The following is a 23,723-nucleotide window of genomic DNA, read 5'->3' as shown; positions in this document are numbered from 1 at the left end:
GTTAAAACCAGTCTAACTACTAGCAGGTGTTGGACTGTGGAAGGAAATCAGTGAACTCAGAAGAAACTCAACAGACATGGAGAAAACACACCAAACTCCTCAGACAGTGACCAGAGCTGTAAAACAATGACACGTACCACCTAATATAAACATTCACATATAAATAGGTATTTTAGTCAAATATTAGATGAAGAATACACTGTCTTTTCTACTACAGGGTAGCTTTGAATTTACAGAAGTGGAGACCTAGACGTACAATTTTTATACAGATTTATTATATTTATTTTTGTAGTTCAGAGTCTGCATGGATTGGCTACAGCATCCAGGACCCCACTGTTGGTTACACATGGAGTGATGGCTCAGATGTGAGTGTGGTTTAAATTTGATCAGCTGTTCTGAGATATTTCCTCATAGGGCTGATGTGTGGAGTGATAAAATTCATATTGGATTTCTTGTTTCTTTAGTCATCTTTTGAAGACTGGCAGGAGGGGGAACCAAACAACTTAAACAACATTGAAAAATGTGCTATAATTCAACTGTACACATATAGAACCTCACTACAACAATGGAATGATCTACAGTGTGATCAAAGGACAGACTGGCTTTGTGAGATTCAAAAAGGTAACAGAAATTTTATCTAGTTCTATACATACTTAGTAACATATAGTTGCATTTTACCAGAGATGGAAAGAGTACTAAAACATTCTGCTCAAGTAAAAGTACTGTTACTCTGATAAACTTTTACTTAAGTACAAGTAAGATTATCGGTGTAAAAATGTACTGAAGTAAAAGTAAAAATTAGTGCATTTGAAATTTACTCAGAGTTGAAGTTACTTAGTTACTTTTTTTAACAGTGTTTGTGTGGGGAGGTGGTTTCTCTCCTAGCGCAAAAAGGGGATATACATTTCAAACCAGTTGGTTTTAATTAATGGAATAATTTTACAAATTAAATAAAGTGCTAATGGAGAGGCCTGAAGATAAGACATGAATATTAAAATACCTGAAGTTATGTATACTCAACATCATTTTATTGAAAGAATATGTCTGTTGTTTTGAAGTGTGTATGTATGAGGTATTAATGCCAAGTCAATGTATTACCCATAGTAGACAGCATTCAACAATGAATGAAGGAATATAGATGTATTACTCAAAGCAGTATCCAAGTAGCTCAGCATTCTTCCAGTTCATGGGAGCAGACTGGAAGAAGACTGTGAACTGGAAGACTGCTGAGCTACTTGGGTACTACTTTGGGTAATATATATGTTCAGGGTCGTGGTGGGTCACTGACTGGGCACAAGGCAGGAACACACCCTGTAGAGGGTGCCAGTCCTTCACCGGGCATATAAATTTCACAAAACAATACATATTGCTGTTTGAACACGATTTTAATTTCCCATTTATATTTTGATGTAGGAGTCAAAGAGGCCAATGCAAATGGTAGATTTGGAAAGGATGACTGAAATTTTCATCGAAAAATAAAAGTATATAAAAATATTGGGACATGGTGCTAACATAAGTTCTTTATGCAGAGCTTTAAATTCACAATTTTTCAGCACTGACCTGCTGCTCACAGCAGAACCACACCAAAACAACTCACTGTAGGAGGGACTGTGAATGCATTGGCTGCTGATTTGCTAAATAAAGGTGATGACCAATGAGCGTGTAAGAGGCGTGAAGTATCCGCCCCTCACTCTGGCTGAGAGAGCTGTGTGTTTCTGTCTCAAACCATCGCTATAACAGTGTGACCTCAAAAATATGGAACTAAATGCATCCCATGTCGGCTCAAAATGGAACACATCTTTTAGTGCCCAAATACAGGATGATTCTGCTTTATAAAGATGTCACCTTCCTTGCACTTGAATATGGCCAGGGGTTCATTTCCTTCCAGAGTAACTCAGAATTCGACTGGGTTTCTGACTCAGCTGGGTCAGCACCGGTGAATGACTTGTCCGTCTACATATTTCTTATGATTTTCTGCTAGATTTCTCTCCAGCCCACCATTCACTAAGGCACTTAAAAAAGTACAAATATACAAAGAATCTACTCAATTACAGTAACGCTGTGAGTGTTGTGCCTTTCCTGGGGTATACGTAATTTTGTTACTTTCCACATCTGCATTTTACATTTAAAACTTTACAAACTGTTCATTTTTGTCCAGAATAAAACAAGCATTCAAACACTCATCCAATATAACTTATAACACTAAGTATTATATCAAAGCTAATCTAAAAATATATAATTAATTTATTCTTTGGCTTTGTGCATCCTCCTTCCACTTGGACATTTTCTTCCTCTCAACCTTAGACCAATACGCTACAGCTGTCTCCCAATGATGTATAAATATGCTGATTATGAATATGCTATAGAGATGCTGATTTTCAGTTCCCATTTAAAGAGACATTGACATGCTGTTGCATTTTGTTTAGATTTCTAGGTTTCAGCTAGAAGTACTAGTAGTATCTTGTGTATATTTCTAGCATTATCTTAGTTAAAGTGTGTTGTGGACCTACTTATCCTAGCTGGGATCGATTCTCAGAGTAGACAACACAGGATTTTTGTGAGTTGTGGATAAGTGTCAGTTAAACTCTATAAATATAAATTGATGGATGGAGGACTGTAGTTGATTAAGGTGTAGATGAACACTTGACACAATAATATCCATTCATCCATCCATTATCCACTTCAACTGGCTCCACTCCGAGTCTCTCCCGGATGTCAGAGCGCCTAACCCTGTCTCTAAGGGACAGTCCAGACACCCTGCTGATCTCATTCTTTCGGTCACTACCCAAAGCTCATGACCATAGGTGAGGGTTAGGACACAGATTGAATGGTAAATCGAGAGGTTTGCTTTTCTGCTCAGCTCTCCCTTCACCACAACAGACCGGTACAGAGTCCGCATTACTGCTGACACTGCACCGATCTGCCTGTAAATCTCCTGCTCCATGTTTCCCTCACTTGTAAACCCCGAGGTATTTGAACTCCTCCACTTGAGGCAGGATCTCACTTCCAACCTGGAGAGAAGCACTCCACCCTTTTCTGACTGAGTACCATGAACTCAGATTTGGAGGTGCTGATTCAAATCTCTACCGCTTCACACTTGGCTGCAAACTGGTCCAGCCAGCTGGAGGTCCCGGCTCGATGAACCCAACAAGACCACATCATCCGCAAAAAGCAGACATGGGATCCTGAGACCACCAAACCGGACACCTTCCGCCACTTGGCTATGCCAAGAAATTCTGTCCATAAAAATTATGAATCGAACCGGTGACAATGGGCAGCCCTGATGGAGTCCAACTCTAACTGGAAACCAGTCGGACTTACTGCCAGCCATACACACCAGACACCTGCTCTGTTTATACAGGGACTGTATGGCTTTTAGCAAAGAGCCCAGTACCTCATACTCCCAGAGCACCCCCCACAGAATATCCCGAGGGTCACAGTCGAATGCCATCTCCAGATCCACAAATCACATGTAGATTGGTTTAGCAAACTCCCACGCACCCTCCAGGATCCTAGCAAGGGTAAAGAGCTGATCCTGTGTTCCACGACCGGGGCAGGATCCACATTGTTCCTCCTGGATCCGAGGTTCAACTATCAGTCAGACTCTCTTCTCCAGTACCCCTACATAGACCTTATCGGGGAGCCTGAGGAGTGTGATCCCCTATAGTTTGAACACACCCTCAGCCACCTCAGCCCCAGTGATAGACAAGCCCTCCCCAGGGTCCCCAAAATATATTTCCTCTGTGGAAGACGTGCTGGTGGAATTGAGATCCTCTAAGTATTTTTTTCCAGGTCAACAACTCCCTACCCCCACCATATACAGTGTTGGTGGAAAATTGCTTTCCCCCCCTGAGTTGCCTAATGGTTTGCCAGAATCGTCTCGGAGCCAACTGAAAGTTGTTTTCCATGTCCTCACTGAACTCCTCCCACACCCGAGTTTTTGCCTCAGTGACAGCCAAAGCCGCAAGCTGCTTGGCTCTTCAGTACCTTTCAGCTGCCTCGGGAGTCCCTTGAGCCAACTCTTTCTTGAGCTTGACAACCTTCCTTACCCAGGGTGTCCACCGCTGAGTTTGGGGATTGCCACCATGACAGGCACCAACAACCTTGCAGCCACAGCTGTGTTCAGCTGCCTTAACGATGTAGGTCTGGAACATGGCCCATTCGGACTCAATGTCACTGGCCTCCCCTGGGATGCAGTCAAAGCTCTGCTGGATGTGGGAGTTGAAAAGCTTTCTGATAGGTTCCTCTGCCATAGTTCCCAGCAAACCCTCAACACACGTTTAGGCCTGCCAGGTCTCCCCTCCCTCGCCATCTGATCCAACTCACCACTAGGTGGTGATCACTTGACAGCTCAGCACCTCTCTTTACCCGAATGTCCAGAACATATGGCTGTAGTGTATGTTGTGTATACACTGTAATATATATATATATATATATATATATATATATATATATATATATATATATATATATATATATTGTGTTTGTAGCGTTTGACCTTATTCAAACTCTTCTGATTACTGACGTTTTGACTACTGATAATAATTGTTATTATTATGATTGACTTAAATGACAAAAACATTAACTAGTAGTTAGTAGTTAGTAGTTAGAGAATGAATACTGTCATCGCTACGTGAGTTCTTCAGGATTTTCAGACTTTTAATGAACAGACTCCACACACTGTTATTTCAAATAATGGAAATATTTTATTAAAAGGAAAAAATAATATTTACTTAACATATAACTTAACATAATCTCAAAATCTCACGGGATCAATGCAGGTGAAGCCAATTCGAATTTAAAGATAAGATTTAATTAACATATAAATTTATCAAGAGACTTAATTCAATTTTCAGCTCTGGAAGTGCGTAATTTTAGCTTACTTTTCGGTCGATCTCAACCACTCGACGGGTACAGAGGCGCTGTGAGGTTGTGAAAGAGAGGAGTCCCACTTAGTTCCCGCAGTTCTTCCGTGGACGTTTTCAGGATGGGTCAGCGTGGATTTAGTCACCCACGAGTCAAGCCGCCTCGGGCGTTCTCAGAGCGTGGTGACGTAGATGAAAGGATTCCCTCTGGCTCACTGTCCTGAGTGGGATGTTCCAACCATATGGAAGCTTTGGACGAGAAGTTTTCGCTGATCCGTGCAGTCTCCAGAACTGAAAATCGAGTCAATAGGCTTATACTTATTTTATGATTTTCTTCTATCCCGGCGGTGTTACTTACTCTGGCCACGAATAAGTTTCACCTGCTTTGATCAGTCGTGAGATTAAACTTAGATTGGGTGATCAAACATAAACACAATAAAAAGAAAAAAGATAACTTAGAGTTACTCGACGTTACGTTGTAGTTTCTGTATCACACTGCTAACTAACACAAGATGTCCTTTTAGAGTCTTTGATTCGTTTCGTCGGCGTAAGGAAGAATGAAGAGCGTCGCACTTGAAGAGTGAGCGCAACGTGAGAAGGTCGCTGGAGAGCGGGGAAAGATCTCTGGGAAGAGCGGAAGCTAGAGAGCAAGAGTTAAGAGGAAGCGAGAGAGCGAAGGGCAGAAGCTATAGAGTGAAGGGCGGAAACTAGTAAGAGCGACGTGAGCCGGGCACTCTCTTTTCAAAGGTGGCGCAGTCACGCCCTTTGATTGGATCCTGGGTCTGAGGCTCACGTGACTTGTTTCACGTTTCAGAGAGAGAGAAAAGATTCACGTATACACAAAAATTACTTATACATATTTGTGGTATAGCACAATGAGTGTCCTGGAATATTAATATCAAACATCTATGTATATATATCTTGGGTATTTTACGATTACATCCCACTACAATATTATGTTAGAGGTTAGATACTAATTCGTTTTCCTAATCAGAGACAGAAACTTTCCTTCATGATTGAAACAGTAATACACATCACTTCATTAGTTGGTAGACGTTCATCTGAGGACAAGAGAGTGACATTCATACATATTGCATAAACATATTTATTAAAATTCGATCAAGTCCCTTAATGTATTTAAACGGCCGCAGGGCGAAACGTGATTTCGCAAACGTCCACTTGGGGTCGCTGTTGGTCCATGTTGTTTGTCCTGTGCGGATGGGTTAACAGGAGTTCAGGGCGAGGTCGATCCTGTTAGCCATCTGTTGATCTTGCATAGGATAAGGTTTGCCATCTTGACGCCGCTCGTCATAAAACTGGATTGTTAATCCTAGCGGCACGGTGGCGCAGCAGGTAGTGTCGCAGTCACACAGCTCCAGGGGCCTGGATGTTGTGGGTTCGATTCCCACTCCGGGTGACTGTCTGTGAGGAGTTGGTGTGTTCTCCCCGTGTCCGCATGGGTTTCCTCCGGGTACTCCGGTTTCCTCCCACAGTCTAAAAACACACGTTGCAGGTGGATTGGCGACTCGAAAGTGTCCGTAGGTGTGAGTGAATGTGTGTGTATCTGTGTTACCCTGTGAAGGACTGGCGTCCCCTCCAGGGTGTATTCCCGCCTTGCGCCCGATGATTCCAGGTAGGCTCTGGACCCCCGCGACCCTGAATTGGATAAGTGCTTACAGATAATGAATGAATGAATATTTATATTCATAAAGTTGAATAAAGAGTTTGATACATTCTGAAAACTTTTGTCTCCTTCAAATAAAATTTGGCATTTTCTAAAAATGCTGTAAAATGGGCCACTCCAGAATTCTACTAAGTAGCAGATTCTGTATATATATATTATAAAGCTCGGCTTAGAGCTCTGAGCTTTATTGTCTGTGTCTATTTTAAGGTTAACAAACTGAGGTGGTATTTCTCATATTGAAATTTACTGTAAGGAATGTGTGAGATAGGAAGAAGAGGTGTGCTACCTATGTAAAATAGCATGTGTTGAATATAATATCTGTCATGTTCTGTCATATGCATTACCACAAGTAAAAAAAAAATGCTTTATATTAGTAATTATAGCAATCTGTAATTTAATTGTGGCCAGTAACAATTGAATTACGGAATACCAAACAGTTTGTCCTTGTCAGAATTTAAGAATTTTAATTAATTATTTAATTTATTTAATTTACTAGTAAACTTTGTAAATGTTCTATTAAAAGTGAAATTAGTACTTGTATAGTTGGTGTCAAAATGTCAACACTTACTTCAAATGTTTTTTTTTTCTTTCTTTTTTTTTTTTATTCTCTGACAACCGGTTTAAACTGTGGCACATAAGTATGGCTTTCAGATATTGTAAGGTGGTCATAGGTGTGCATATATAGAGCATTTTACAATGGCTTCAAACAGCTTATCCAATCAGATTTTTTACTATCCATGTAGTATTTTAAATTTAACTTGGCGCCCTGAGGTTTGGGGTTTATTCCATTAATTATGGGTGGAACATTGAGGTTTTCAGTGCAATGGACATGAATATGAATATTTTTGTAACTCTGCTATGTTAGAATCACTTCATAGATCAGTGAAGATATATAGGACCCTTCAGTTCAGTTCAGTCAGTGTAAGCAATTTGCTTTTTTTGCGCCCATGACCAGAAATGTCCGTGTTTGTGCAGTAGGCCTTGATTAGTCGATTTGATTCTGATAAATGTTCTTCGACAACCTAATAATTGATAAATGTCATACAGAATACTTACTCTGTTCTGGGAAAGCCCCCAAGACCCAGTGCAGATGGTGGGAGAATGTAGGACTCCATGCTGGAGAATGACTCTCACCCTGTGCATGAGACTCTGACAGCCCTAGGCTGTTCCTTCAGTGACTGGCTGCTTCACCCCAAGTGTGTGAAGGAACGATATTGCAGGTCCTTGCTTCCTGCTGCTGTTAGACTTTACAGCCAGCACTGCTCCCAGTAAACCTCTCACATCTACATTGACACTTTACTTAAACTGAGTATAAGAATCTAGAATGCATTTATTACATATTATATAACATTTTAATATATTGTTTAATATTTCAACACATCTACAGGCATAACACTGTGAATTTTCCCACTTTGGGACTAATAAACGATTATCTTAACTTATCTTATGGTATCTTTGTCTCCCTCTAGGTGTTGCACCAAAGAATGTGCAGATTACGGAGCAAAGTAAGTCTTCGCAGCTCGGCTGTTTATCAATTTTGGTTTACAAGAGAAGAATTTAAAAGTTAATTCTCTTTTCTTCTTTCAACTGCAGCATACAATAAAACAGATGATGGCTGGATTATATTCAAGGAGAGTCAGTATTATATGGGTCATGGTCCTACCTCTGTGGAAGAAGGACGGAGGTTCTGTAAGCACAGACACGGTGATCTTGTGGTCATCAATGATGAAGAAGAGAGGTTGTTTGTCTGGCATCAGGTAAAGTGAACCTTGTGGTGGCATTTTAATATTTTAAAATAAGACTTGTTGATATTTGCATGTTTAAATAGTGAACTACTTTGTGGTTTTTTAATTTACTGTTTTATATTTTTGTATCTTTTAGTCAAGGTTCGGTTATAGTGATGTCTTTATTGGCATGAAAATTGATCTGGATAAGTCATTAATGTAAGTTACTGCCAGAACTCTCACATTTAAAAGCATATTTAAGATATGATTAAAACAGAAATGGCAAAAACTTACCACGTTTCTTGTTAAGGTGGATGGATGGATCTCCAGTAGTATTCCAGGCATGGGAACAAAACCAGCCGGCTTTTGAGAATGAAGAGGAGGATTGTGTGAAAATGACTAGGTCTCAAGGTCAGTCGTGACAGTGGATTCATCAAAAATAACCTCGAAATTTCAGTAATTACAAGTGATGACAAAATCATGATGTTTTTTTTTACTATTATTTATCACAGTAAAACCAGTGAGGAAATCTAAATCTAAACTTCACTCTTTATGCTTGTTTGATTTTTATATAAAAGCAGGAGGACTTTAAAAATGGCTTAAATGTCAAAATGTCATGAATGTCAGTGTGGACTAAACTGAGTACCTAATTATGTAATTATGCAAATATTTACAAATTAACCTTTACAAATACACAGTTGAAATTCCAACACATCTACAGGCATAAACACAATTATACACTGGAAAAAAAATTAAGCATTATATATATTTATTCTAGGTTTGCAAAACAGTTGAAATACAGAGAATATATAGATGCAAAACACCTGAGCAGTGCTACAGACTGATCGACTCCACGCCACACCGCATTGCTGCAGTACTTCAGGCAAAAAGAGTTTCAACTAACTATTGAGTGCTGTACATGCTCATACTTTTCATGTTCATACTTTTCAGTTGGCCAGCGTTTCTAAAAATCCTTTTTTTTTGTATTGGCCTTAAATAATATTCTAATTTTCTGAAATACTGAATTTGGGGTTTTCATTAGTTGTCAGTTATAATCATCAAAATAAAAGAAATAAACACTTGAAATATATCAGTCTGTGTGTAATGAATGAGTTTAATACACAAGTTTCACTTTTTGAATGGAATTACTGAAATAAATCAATATTTTCATGATATTCTAATTTTATGACCAGCACCTGTAATGTAATTTTGTAATGCTGCAGTAAACAAGTATAGTTTAAGTAATTAAATTTTAAGACGTTTTAAAATATTTTCATCAAAATAACACACCACTTTCTACCCCAGGGCTTTGGGAAAGTGTGAACTGTGGTGATTATGAGAAGTTTATCTGTGAAAGAAGTGGTTCTGTCCTGGTCAACTCCACTGCTGCCCCCACCGAGCCGCCCCAAGGAGACTGTGCCCCGGACTGGTTCAAATTTCAAAACAAGGTAAAAGTGGAAGACTGTGTACTATCTTTAAGCCATACAAGATCGTACAGTATGTCCGTATTATATACACTGTGAACCTGATACCACTTAAACAGACCATAATATTGAGTGAGCAGGTCAGAAACAAACAAAACGTGTATAAAAGAATATATAAAACTTGTGTGTCAGCACATGGCTCTCTGCTTGATTTGGTCCCTTGTCTCCGCCTTAGCTCTGCCTTCTCGTCAGTCTCTCCACCTGTGTCTATTTTGTAATCCTGCCCCCTGGTCTCAGTGTTTCATACATCGAAATACAGATGAAACACATGTACACCATTCACGGTTGTTTTCTGTTTTGTTTTTTTTTTCTCTTGTCCTGATCGTGTTTATTTCTGTTCGTGTTTAATAAAGACTCCTTGTGTGTACGTCTGCCTCCATCATCTTCCCTGTACACACGTGACACCCTCTTATTGAAATGTGCTGTAAGGAATGCATGAGATAAGAAGAGGCATGCTACCTATGTAAATTAGCGTGTGTTGAATATGTGTCTTGACTAGTAAAAATGGAGATATAGATCCCTCAAATTGAATTTATTACTAAGTCAGAACTCCAATGTGATTAGTCATGATTATTTTATGAATAAGTGACAATTTCATAACGGATCTCTTTCATATGCATTATCACTAGTATCAAGGTTTTATTTATATATTATTAAATATATAGATCTGTAATTGAATTTTGACTAGTAAAAATATGCATTTTACACGTAGAAACTTTTTGACTAGTTTTTGAATTACAGATCATTCTCATCTGTACTTGTCAATATAATTTTTTACTAGTAAAGTTAGAAATGCTTTCATAAAAATGGAGTATTATTAATGTCAACAAGTCCAGGTCATGTCAAATTTATAGAGAGCTCCACATTATAATTGTGACTAATAACAATAATAAATTATATATGTTTTAAACTATGTTTTAGATCTCCTTTTTGGAAATTGTAGAAACTTATAAAAATATTATGACTAATCTTAAATAACATTGTTTATATCATAATCAAATGCATTACTAGTTCTATTGCAATTTGTACTAGAGATATTTATTATTTCATTTTTACTAGAATAAAACTGTGAAAACTGACATTTCTAGTGTTAGATATCAATTATGTTAGTGTTATGGGTCAAAACTGTTTTAGATTTATAAAATTACACTGAATCTTATGAATCTTGAAAGCATATTATTACTAGTCAAAATTAATTTAGCGATATCCTGAATAACCATTTTACTAGTCAGATTTCTGTTATGGATATGTGGATCTAGACTACTTAGTAATCTGAATTACTTTGTAGATAACTGCAATAATATGTTTTATTAATAAAATGTTGCAGATATCTGTATATGTTTTACTATTACTGTTTACTATTATTTCTAGTTAATTATGTATATGAGTATATGAAATTACATGTAAATCAATGAAGATATATGACTAGTCAAAATTACATTAAGGATATGTTGTCCAAGCAATGTCACAAGTCAGAATCTTGATGTATATGTAGATGTATATTCTTACTATTAAAAATGTCATAGTTGATATCTGAAATTATAGTTTCTAAACCAAATTACAGAGATCTTGGAGTGTTTACTTGTAAAAACATGAGATATGACTTGTACGACTGGTGTCACTTTAGGCCAAAATGGCTTGCTCTATATTATGTTTTTGGTCCATTGGTGCACTAAAATTTCTCTGAATTTCCTTTGTCTTTGTGAAATAGTTGTTGCTGAGGTTCATTGAAACACTTTGATTTTGCTTTCTGTACTATTCATGTAACATATCATCTGTATGGTCATGTATTTACAGTGTTATAAAAGGCAACTGGAGCAGAAAACCTGGTATGATGCCAGAGATTACTGTAAGAGAACTGGAGGAAATCTGGTATCGATAACTCACCAACTTCAGCAAGGTCAAAGATATTTTCTGTTCAAAAACTACCATGTTAAATCCTATTACGTTGATAATTCCTCTTTATTTATCCACCGAATGAGATCAAGGGGATTGAACAAACAAGGCTAGGCTAGGCAAATTAGTTGCGGTTCATTTGTCACTCAGTAGTCTGTGGTAGAAAACATAAATTGTTCAGGATATCTCTGAAGGTATCTTAAAAATATTTTATTTCCCAATTCTGAATCAGTACTCACACATTCTGTGATCCACTGAAGAATGTTACTGTAAATCAGTGACTCACCAATTACTCAATCCTGAATATTATTCATGTTAATATACCCATGTTTTTCCATTCATTATAGAATTTAAACTTTAAGCACCAAAAATTTACCAGGTTTTATTCTCTCCCTTTTTTGATTTAGCTTTCCTGACCTTGAAGATGGTAGAAGACACCCAAGACTTATGGATTGGCTTCAGTAATTTGGCAAACAGAAGATTTAAATGGACAGATGGCAGTCCAGTCAAACTCACAAGCTTTTTAGAATCAGGAAACTACTATACGTCGGCATGTCACACACTTTGATTATTTATCAAGACTTTGCCTTAAAGGAGCAATCTGTAATATTAACAGCAAGCGTTTAAAATCAGAATTATAATACAGTTTCAAAGCAGTGGAGAGAGCTGTCTGCCTCCTCCCTATCCTCCCCAGAAGTGAAGCTCGAACAGGTTGCCAGTTTGAGGAAAACCGAACAAACAAGCAAGAGATAAGTTTAAGAACTTCAGCCTTAATAGCTAAGATGAGTGTGACATAATCAACACATTTACACAGAAAAGACACATTTCACTAAACACATTTCACTAAAACATCTAGTACTACCGATCCATAAGATTGAACATGTGGCCACCTGCATTTGCAAGCCTTTACTCTCCAAATGAAATACTCTCACCCGAAATACTTAGACTACACAAGACTGGTGTTACTTATCAATTTTCCCTTCCACCATAAATGTCGTTTAGGAGGCAGACCTTCTTATCCACAATTTTCTTATTCAAACATTTTGTTCCACCTTGCATGTGTCTGTTTATGAATTGCCGTTATTTGCCAGGTTCTTGAATTCTCTGTTGCACCTTAAGAGCTGAAGCAAGCGCTATAGATTTGAAATTTTGGAAGCAACTGTTATTCCACTTTATCTTTTTAAATCACAAAAACTATTGTATTATTCAAGGAATTATTCACAATTTTCGTATTTAAGCATTTAGATCCACCTTAAATGGGTCAGTTTTTTTGTTTGTTCTCTAGTTTCTTATCGAATATTCATTTCCACATTAAACTGCCATGCAAAGCTAAATCTAGTGCTAGGATTTATAAACAAACTCATTTTTGAAAAAGTATTTTTTCCCATTTTATCCATTAAAACACACCACCAAGTGTACGTCATGCCACTAAAACACATTACATGAAGCGCTTATTTGTGCTGGGTACTACCAAGCTTGATTTATGCGTTCCATCTTAAATAGGTGAATATGCAAGGCTTTTCAAACACAATTCTTACTCCTTAATTTGTTTAAAACACACACACCATAGAGAGACACACATTAATCGGCATCAATTTGTTTTAAACAAACAATGGTATTTGCACTTTTCAATCATGTTGTTATTCACCTTCTTCATAAAAAACACAAAAAACACAGTCCTAACACCATTCAAATGTAGCTATGCCTCACTTTCTTTATATAAAATACAAAACCAATGGCCTTTACTTCTTTTAATCTATACATAGGCATCAGTAGTTCTATATTTTTTTTTCAGAAATGATTTGCTGTTTCCTGTTCAAGAGAAAATTAGCCAGCTCTGTTCTGTCATGTTGCTGCATCTAAACTGCCCCCAATTTTCATATATAAGGCCATTATTTCCTCTCACTTTACTCTGTCTCTGGTCATGGAGATTTTTTAGAAGGGCAATGGGGCTTTTTGTGTCTGGTAAAATATAACATTGACTATGTTCACTTGGATGATTGGACAGAGGTCGAGACACAGGCAGGACCTCGAAGGGAAGGATCTATGAGTGCTGCTCTGGACTGGGCACTTCTCAAGGGGAATATACTGCTTTAGCAATGCTGTGAGAGGCAGCACTGTTTTAGCTTTGACCGTTTCCTTAATCTATCATCACACACCCTGGACATTTTATGACTAAGTACAGTACATATCTTACAGATTGCTCCTTTAAGTTTCACTTATATTTCATGAGCATGAAATATCCTGAAATCCTGAATTATATTAATCCTGAATTAGGATCCTGTGTTTGTGTTCCAAAGGGTAAAAAGTGTGTTGCTATGGGAGGCAGATTAAGATCAAAGCCGGGAAAATGGGTGGAGAAAGACTGCAATGACACAAGTGGCTTTATTTGCAGTCGACCTCCAGGTAAGTTTGAAAATACATACTTTTAATTAAACAGTAAACAGACACATACACTGATAATCAAAAGGAGAGACACATCTACTACTAGTGTTTTCTTTATTGTTATTATGACTAAAGACATTGAAACTATGCCATAGCATGGATATATACAAAGGCCAACAGAATTATACAGAGATTCTTTTACAAATCAACTTCCTTTGCTTTGATGATGCTTTAAACACTTATACCCACATTTTTTCCATGTCTGTTTTTAATGTAATCATGTTCTTATATATTTTGTCTAAATTTTTAGATACATTTGTAAAAAGCCCAGACTCCACAGAACTGCCCAAAACCTTCATCACAATTGGAAATGCTTCTTACCTGATTGTTCAAACAAACCTGACCTGGGGAGAAGCGAAACAACACTGTGAGTCTCAGGAGGCAAAACTGGCCAGCATTCGAGACCTCTATGCTCAATACTACATTGAGCTGCAGGCAAATAAACTTGGACAACCCATGTGGATCGGCCTTAACAGTCAGGAGGTAGGACTGATGTGTGAAAGAGCATTAAACCTGTGATTTTTCTAAATGTTGCAAAATTACAGCAGTATCTTAGTAACTAACAGAGTGCAGTTCCTGTAGAAAACAAAAATGTAGGGGTGAGTGTACATCTCAGCAAAGAAAGTTTATTTATTGAGCACCTTTCCTACACAATGGCAATTCAAAGTGTTGTACAGATAGAGCACAGGGAATGTATAGAAGCGTTATAGCAGAACAACACAGCAGTAAAACTTAAAGTTATAAATCACTGGTCGTCCGTCCCTTGAGGGGAAAACAAAACAAATACTACTCTTACTTCATTACTGGTTGTCCCTCATCTGAGGATAAAAGTAACAGAACAGTTATAAACTTATAGAATTACATCATAAAACAATTCAAATAAGAGTTAAAACATAAGTGAAAACAATGAAATGCAATTTAAAAGATTAGAGCAAGGGATATGACTATATATATATATATATATATATATATATATAATATTATATTGATATATTATTATATATTAATAATATAATATTGATGTAATTGAAGAAACACTCCCCAAAACAGAATCTTTCCACATCCTCAGAGTTCACAGGTATCCCGTTTGGTGCTCCCCTCTTCAGCTTCACCTAATCCCACAGGTTCAAAAGTAGCCCTGAACCCTCTTAATGTGGACCACTATCCTGCGGAAGATACAAACATGACACAGGTTCAACTTTTTGTCAGAGGGTTTTCATTTTACATTTCTTGTTTTGTAAAGGAGAATCAAAGTTACAAAAGAAATTACAAACAAAAAAATATTCTAACAGTACAGTGATTCTTTTTCATATGAGTGTATTTTCTTTCAATGCCAAACAATCTCAACCTGCCAAAAGATGTGTTTCATTTCACCTGACGAGAGAATTTGATTCTTAAAAAATGTACCAACATAGAAAGTGATCTTTGTATGGAAATAAATGTGCTCTGTGGGGCTTATTTTTATGGAGTAAAGGCTTTATTCTGGTAGACCTACACTTTACAGATAATTTGTTTGTATTGAGGTAGCATCTAATTATAATTTTGGAAAAAAGAGTGAGTCGTACTTTCTATAATGTTTTGCTGTAAAAATGAACTCCACAGTTATTGGCCTAATGACTACTTAAATATTCATGAACACAGATTCACTTAAAAAGTGAAATTGAAATGGAAGCACTTTATTTACATTGTATTGGTGCTAACAATTGGTGGTTTTAGGCTTAATATAATTATATATATTTAGATTATTGTCATCATTTTCTTGTGAGATTCAGTTAATTATCCTTAAGTTTTGTTTTTTTTTTTTAACAAAGACTTCTTATATTTATGCAGACAGATGGATATTTCCTGTGGATTGATAACTGGCAGTTAAATATGGAGAAATGGCATTACGGAGAACCAAAGAAGGACCAGCCCTGTGTTTATGTGGATGAGGATGGAAGGTGGAAAACTGCCAAGTGTAACAACACCTACTACAGCCTGTGTAAGAAATCAACAGGTGAGTTATGTTGCAATTATGAGTTAGAAAATGTATGATTTAGAAAATAGAAGTGGGGATTAATTGGGGAGGCTGTTAATTATGAGACAATATTTAATCTCAATCTAATCTCTTCAGATCCTTCCTCTTTCTGCTCCAGCAATGACAATGTATCCCTTATACTCTGTAACATGCTCTTAACATGTATGATGCTCTTTAAATACTTGTTGTGAACTGTTTAATGTGATCTTTACAGACGTTGCCCCAACTCCACCAACACAGTATCCAGGAGTGTGCCCTGAGCAAGGTGAAGACAGGATGACATGGGTGCCTTTCAGAGGACACTGTTATGGATTTGTATTTCCTTCAAATTCATGGGTCTCAGCATCCAAATTCTGCAGCAGAAGAGGTGAGAACAAAATCATAATGAGCTTAGATACTGTACCGTAAATTATTATTATTATGTAATAGAGTTAAGTAATGAACACCACTAAAATAATATTATAATATATAAAAAAGTAGTGCTTCCACTCCTTTGGGATAAATCACTCATGTCTTTAGAGATGTGACTTTTATTATATTAGAGCATATTGTAGTCTGACTTTGTTATGAAATTAATATTACAAAGAATAAAATATATTCAGGGTAAATTTATCTAAAAAGACTAAATAAGACTATAGCGGCCATTTTGACCATATATAAAAACACCTGGTCTCCACAAGCCAGATATTTTTACCACTATTCCTGCACATCAGTCATTATCTTGACAATGTGGCCACAGTTTAACTCAGCTAAATTTAAACTTAGCTAAATATATAGCTAAATATTCAAATGTTTCTGATTTACTAAATGCAACAATAATTTTGCAATAATACACAAGAGGGAGTGCTAGTGCCGAAAATCAGTACACCAGTGCCAATATATAGCATGGACATTGAGTGTATTATTGCTATTATACTACAGTTTGTTATCACCGTTTATTATTATAAATAGTTCCATTCCGTCACACATACCCTTTTGCTCTTTTCCGCGAATTCTGGATCTTTAACTTGTGTAATGTTAAACCAATCGAAATCAGGACAGAGGCAGAGATAAACGCATCAAGTCAATAAAATGTTATGTTTAACCATTGTTTACAGTGGATTCAAATCGTAGTGATACCATGCACTAAAAGATGCCAAGTTCTCTCTATTTATGTTAAAAGAAAATATTTTAGAATATCACAAGTCGTGCTGCGGAACTGGTGAACCAGAGCAGCGAGAACTCTGTTCAAAATAAGGTGTGCAAACAGAAAATGAACCTGTTCCCTGCTAGGTGAAAAAGTCCAGGCATAGCTCTGTCTTGAAAGCGCTCGTGTTGTTGCTAGGTTACATGTGTTTTGCGGAGTGATACCTGAAGAGCTTTTCTCAGAGTGCCATTATCATGTAATATTGGCACTCCTGGAAGGTTTCTCAGCCAATCACATTGCAGGGTTGGAACTAACTCTGGTATAATAATAAATATACAGAGCACTGACAATTGTAATGCTGAGACGGAGACATGAGAGAATGAATTACATAAAAACCCTGAAATGCATAAAAACCAGAAAAAATGCATCTAATCAAATCAAAATCTATAGCAACTGGTCCAGATATTCCAGATTCTGATGGTAGGTTGATCCTGTACATTTTTAATCTATTTAGTAACAACAATAACAAGAAATATGAAGGAGTGTTAGACATAAAATTATATGTGGAATAATTAGATAGATTTCTCAATATATAATCATTAAATATGTAGTAATATTAAAGTGATTTTTCCCCAATAAATAATAATAATAATAATAATATAGTTTTTTTTTTATTAAAATAATAAATATAGTTATTATTAATTGTTTATAACTTAAAACCAAAAAACAATGTTTAGATATAAATGCCTCATGCATTACCCTGCCCTCGACATCGAATCAGGGTCAAGAATAAAGAGCAGGGAAAAATGTATAGGGGGGAAAAGAGTAGTGCAAAGGAAGAGATGAGAGTAAACGAGTGAGTAAGAGTATCAGAAATAAATAATAAAAACAAGTGAACAAATGAATGAAAAGACAAGAATTTTGTTTGCAAAGTTTTTTTAAAGGCCCCTGTTTGATTGCAGTCACCTCACATTCAACATGAGCTTAAAATCTACAAAATAGAATAGAATCCCATTCAATTTTATTAAGAAACAGATTACATGCCAAATGTAAAGAATACGCAAAGTAGTGTGTAGTACTGTGCCATGATTTGCCAGGATTACTGAGTGTGTCGTAAAGTACTGTAATGTTTATTTATTGTGTCTTTATTTATTGTGTCTATATTTGTTTATTGTGTCTTTTCCAGGAGCCAGCCTTGTCAGCATTCAAGACACAAAAGAGTCAGCATTCTTAGAGAATTACATAAGTTTCCTTGGGAATATCGAGGGCCGTTTCTGGATAGGTCTTTACAAAACTTTTGGAGGTAAATACAACATATTCCTTTTATGAAATATACTAATAGATCCCAGCAAAGTTTCTCTGCAGTGTTAGGGTGATAATTTTGAAGGATTCTCTGCTTGTGTTTAATGAGCTTCTATTACGCCTGATCTTTTTTTCCCTTTATGATAGAATTTTGATTAAAACACACTTTTACACTGCATTGATTTTAAATAAATTAACATTGAGTTTCCTCTTTCCTCATTCAGGACACTGGCTGTGGACGGACAACAGTGTGGTGGATTACACTAACTGGGACCAATCTGGAGACAGTCGTGATGATGAGGATTACTATGATTATCGTGAAAATTACTGTGCTTTTATCTCTGCAACAACTAAAAAATGGGGAAAACAACACTGCAGATACACTCGTGCGCAATTCATTTGCAAAATCGCCAAAGGTATCATTTCATTTATTAGCTTCCTGTAAAATGAGATAATAAACATGAGTAGTACAGCAAATTAAGTTCAGTACAGCTGACTTCAGTAAGGTTTTGTTTTGTTATTGTTTGATTCCTCAAACAAAGGTGTTATATTTTATATGTAAATATATAAAATGTATAATTGACTGGAATTTGATTGCATAGTCTCAGAAACACTACCCAAAATCACTGCTTCTGAACAGTTTTTTGCTGCATCAACAAACAGAATTAAGTCTCAAATGCAAAGTAAAAAACACATAAACAAGAATAAGAAACTCTGCCATTTTCTCTGGGTCCAAGCTTTTTTAAGATGGACTGATGGAAACGTGTCCTACGGTCTGATGAAACAAAATTTGAAATTCTTTTTGGAAATCATGGATGATGTGTCCTCCACGCTTAAGATGAGGGTGGCTCAAAAGCCAGCATCCGTGATGGTATTACTAGGCATTAGAACACATGGAATAGGTGACTTACACGTTTTTGAAAACACTGTTAACGTTGAATTATACATATATACAGGATTTAGAGCACCATGCTGCCATCCAGACAACATCTTTTTCAGGGAAGGCCTGGTTTATTAAAGAAAGACAAGGCCAATTTACATTCTGCATGGGTTACAACAGCATGGCTCCTTAGTAAAAGAGTCTGGCAGCTAATGTATGCCCAACTTGTCATCCACTGAAAACAATGGTGCATTATGAAACAAAAAACACTATTATAGAGAAGCCGAGCTTTGGAACAGCGAAAGTAATTTAACAAGCAAGTGTTAAAAAAAGAGGTGATGCAACACAATGGTGAACCTATCTCAACTGTCTGGCACATGTTGCTGGCATCAAAATCAAAACAGGCAAAAATATTTTTCAAAAAACAAACTATTCCAGTTTCATACCAAAAAAATTAAATATAAATAATTTGCATGCCATTGATTGTTGTAATTATTTACCTTTTGCACAGCTTTTTAGAAATCGAGTTGTAGTTATATTTCATTGCTTCAGACTGTAGGAATAAAACAGGAGTGGGATTGATTCTTGTGATCTACAAAGGAGTATACATTACATCAAACACACAATACAAATTAATTCTGACATTTAAAATAATTGTATGTATAAAACATTATACCATAAACAGCCAAAGTACCAAGTACCAAACCATTTTTCTCTTTCTGATTTCAATCCAGTGAACACAGGTCATACAGTGAACGGCACAGGTAATATTCTGAAACATTCAAATGTTTTAGTGCAATATTTTACATTATTTTCAAAATGCATCATAAGAGATTCAAAATGAAGTTATTACTGTATTGTACTGTGTTTTACTGAAGTATAATTCCTGTGTTCTCAGCATTTCCTGCAGTTGGTCCTAATTTACCACGTTCAAACGCTGCTGCAGTGTCAGTGGTAGTGGTGATTGTTGTCCTATCAGTGCTGGCTGGACTGGCTTACATCTACAACAGAAATTCAAAACGTCTTGTTGTCCTTCCTTCACTTGTGAACCCACTCTATTATGCTACAGGATCTTCCCGGTTAGAGGAGAAAGATACCAAGTTCTTAGTGGACAATAACGAGTAGAGCCCTCTTTTGTCATTTTTGTAAATGTGTATTTTGATTATTTTAACTGTATTAAATGTTTTTTTGTGATCTGGGGTCTTGTTGTCTTAAATAAATGTAGACATTTATACTGCCAAGGGGGCTTTAATTTGTATTTCGATTTATATAAATTACAGAAAGGTAACCATCAGTCTTTACTAAATAAATTTAATCAGGTTTTTCTTTTTTTATATACAATTTGCACCATAACTCAAGCACATGCACCTAAATGCATCATGTTCAGTACCAGTTCTTGGCTAGTGTGGTACAAGTTCTTTCTAGGAATGAGCTATGTAGCGGCAATACTTTGCGATTAACTGGAGTGGCATGTATGATCATTAATTAATCATTTAAAATGAGAATCTGTTCCACCTTGTGTTTATGAAGCTAAATGCAATTACACTGTGCTAACTGGGCCCTAGAGGACTAACAATATGTGGCCTGGTCCAGTGAATCACTGTACCAATCATTTTGGGCTGATTCCCCCCAAACACTCTTGTGGGTCTCATACTTCCATCTACATCTGAACACTGAACGCTGTACTGATTTTTGTGGGAGATGTGTGTGGGGCCTCCAATATTTAATGTTTGTGATTTCTGCCAGAGTTACTTGTCTGTTTGCATGGACAGCCGCAGGTCTTTGATCCCATTATGTTTGCGCAAGCTTAGGTAACTGAAATGAACTAGGCTGTCATGTTTTTCTAGCTCCCTTTTGCTCTGGGTCTCATCAATGACACCAAGGCACCTGTGTCCATGACTGCAGTGATGTCCTTTCCACCCACAAGGCCAGACAAGAATATAGCAGAGTTCATCCTTGAAAAGTGGCACAGTAATATGAGGTGTGCTGAGTGGAGCCCTTTTTTGAGAGTGGAGAGTGTTTACCAGGACACAGGCAGGAAAAGTTATAGTCTTGGTTAGCTTTAGGCTTGGGGTGTATCAAGATCCCAGAACACAACATGCCAGTAGACTCGCTTCTGCATGATGGTGAGACCCCCAACAAACACACTACACACCAAGCCCAAACATGCGCATGAGGACAGCAACAACACAACCTATAAACAACAAATAACAATACCATGAAAAAAATATATATTCAATACGTTTACATTGTTTTATCCAGTAATGGCTCTATATACTTAATTTTTACAAAAATGCAGATACAACTATATTATATATTCAGAAGATGATTCATATCCAGAACTCATAGGGGTGCATTTCCAGACAGAGGTTAAGCCTAGTCCATCACTACACATTTTTAATTGTTAGTTTTCACTGAAATTTGAAAAAAGCATGGTGTCAAAATAGGGCCAAAAGTTTTGGGAATCAAAAAGAATAATCCATAACTGAAAATTATTTTAAATAGGAGAAGATTGTTATTAATATTGAGAGTTTATCAACATTCTGTGGCTGCTGGAAACAACTGTTAACTATTAAAAGGTTAAACAAACAGTATTTAAGGTGGAATGGGGTAGCAAGTTTGTAAATCGGCCTTTGTAATTCTTTTTTTGTTTTCATGACAGGTGGTTAGTTGTTAAAATTAAAACAACTAAAAGAGCACATTTCTCCATAGGGTTCGTACGGGTGCTTGAAATTCTTGAAAATACTTGAATATTAATATTGTCTTTTATGGCAATTATCTAAGCACCACCAGGCATGAAGATCGATGCTCAAAAGGATTCTTGGACCCAAGGAGAAATCAGAGGAATAAAGACACAGATTCAAGAATTTTCTCCAATCTCTGATTTATTGGAACATTTGATGCAATATATATAGGACTTCAGTCACATACACCCAACTGTCATGTGCCCCTTCGGCACGTACACCAAGTGTCATGTGTACCCTTGGGTGTTATTACATCATGTCTCATCGCACAAACCCAGACACTCCTAAACTGGCATCTTATGCTATGAATATATCTGTTATCTCAGTTTTTCCTCTTGTCAGCAAAATGTTTGCAAATGGTTAGGTCAAGTTTCCTACTCAGGATGTTCTTCAGGATTTTTATTGGACTTCTCTAATCTATCTAGGGACCTTACTTCTCTAATCTAAACCCAGAAGTGTAATGTTCAGCACTTTCCCTCCTGCAACAGTTTCTCCTGGGTCATGCCCTGGGTCATGTCCTGAGGACACAATGTAATAAGTCTTTTATGGTCAAAAGCACAATATGTTCTACATCTCTATTAACCTTATTAGTAATATTTAATCAAAACTACTTAGTACAATCATTATGGAATAATATGAAAATATGGGCCCACCACCTGTGGGAGAGCTAGTAATCCGGGTCTGGTGCATTGTGTATTGGGTGGCGGTCGGGGTCGGGGACCCTGGCGTTCTGATCCTCGGTTACTGAAACTTGAGAGGGGCTGGATGCTCTTTCACTCTGGAGTTGCCCAGGGTGAGAGGCGTAAGGCAGGTGTGGGCTTACTCATTGCCCCCCGGCTTAGCGCCTGTACGTTGGGGTTTACCCCAGTGGACGAGAGGGTAATTTCCCTGCGCCTTCGGGTTGGGGAAAGGGCTCTGACTGCTGTTTGTGCTTATGCACCGAACAGCAGTTCAGAGTACCATGCCTTCTTGGGGACCCTAGAGGGAGTGCTGGAGAACACTCATTCTGGGGACTCCATTGTTCTGCTGGGGGACTTCAACGCTCACGTGGGTAATGACAGTGAGACCTGGAGGGGCGTGATTGGGAGGAACGGCCCCGCTGATCTAAACCCGAGTGGTGTTCAGTTACTGGATTTCTGTGCTCGTCACAGTTTGTCCATTACGAACACCATGTTCGAACATAAGGGTGTCCACAAGTACACCTGGCATCAGGACACCCTAGGCCGCATTTTGATGATCAACTTTATAGTCGTATCATTTGACCTGCGGCCATATGTTCTGGACACTCGGGTGAAGAGGGGCGCTGAGCTGTCAACTGATCACCACCTTGGGGTGAGTTGGATCAGATGGCGGGGGAGGATGCTGGACAGACCTGGCAGGCCCAAACGTGTGCTGAGGGTTTGCTGGGAACGTTTGGCAGAGGAACCTGTCAGAAAGATCTTCAACTCCCACATCCGGCAGAGCTTCGACTGCATCCCGGGGGAGGCTGGTGACATTGAGTCCGAGTGGGCCATGTTCCGGACCTCCATTGTTGAGGCGGCTGAACGGAGCTGTGG

General features: G+C 37.4%; 1 long non-coding RNA gene and 1 pseudogene across 1 annotated transcript; one reads left to right on the top strand and one right to left on the bottom strand.

The window, feature by feature from the left end:
* LOC136706760 (macrophage mannose receptor 1-like) overlaps positions 1-20,548 on the top strand; it is a 33,345-nt pseudogene extending 12,797 nt beyond the window's left edge.
* LOC136706761 (uncharacterized) lies at positions 15,136-17,333 on the bottom strand. Its single transcript, XR_010804143.1, has 3 exons — positions 17,087-17,333; positions 16,298-16,468; positions 15,136-15,264 (listed from the first exon to the last, which is right to left on the bottom strand). It is a non-coding gene; the product is annotated as an uncharacterized lncRNA (long non-coding RNA).
* Positions 20,549-23,723: the final 3,175 nt, after the last annotated feature.

This window comes from Hoplias malabaricus, chromosome 9 (assembly GCF_029633855.1).
Source record: "Hoplias malabaricus isolate fHopMal1 chromosome 9, fHopMal1.hap1, whole genome shotgun sequence".
Lineage (NCBI taxonomy): Eukaryota > Metazoa > Chordata > Actinopteri > Characiformes > Erythrinidae > Hoplias > Hoplias malabaricus.
Note: the sequence above shows the minus strand (reverse complement) of the source record. Positions and strands in the feature narration are given on the sequence as shown.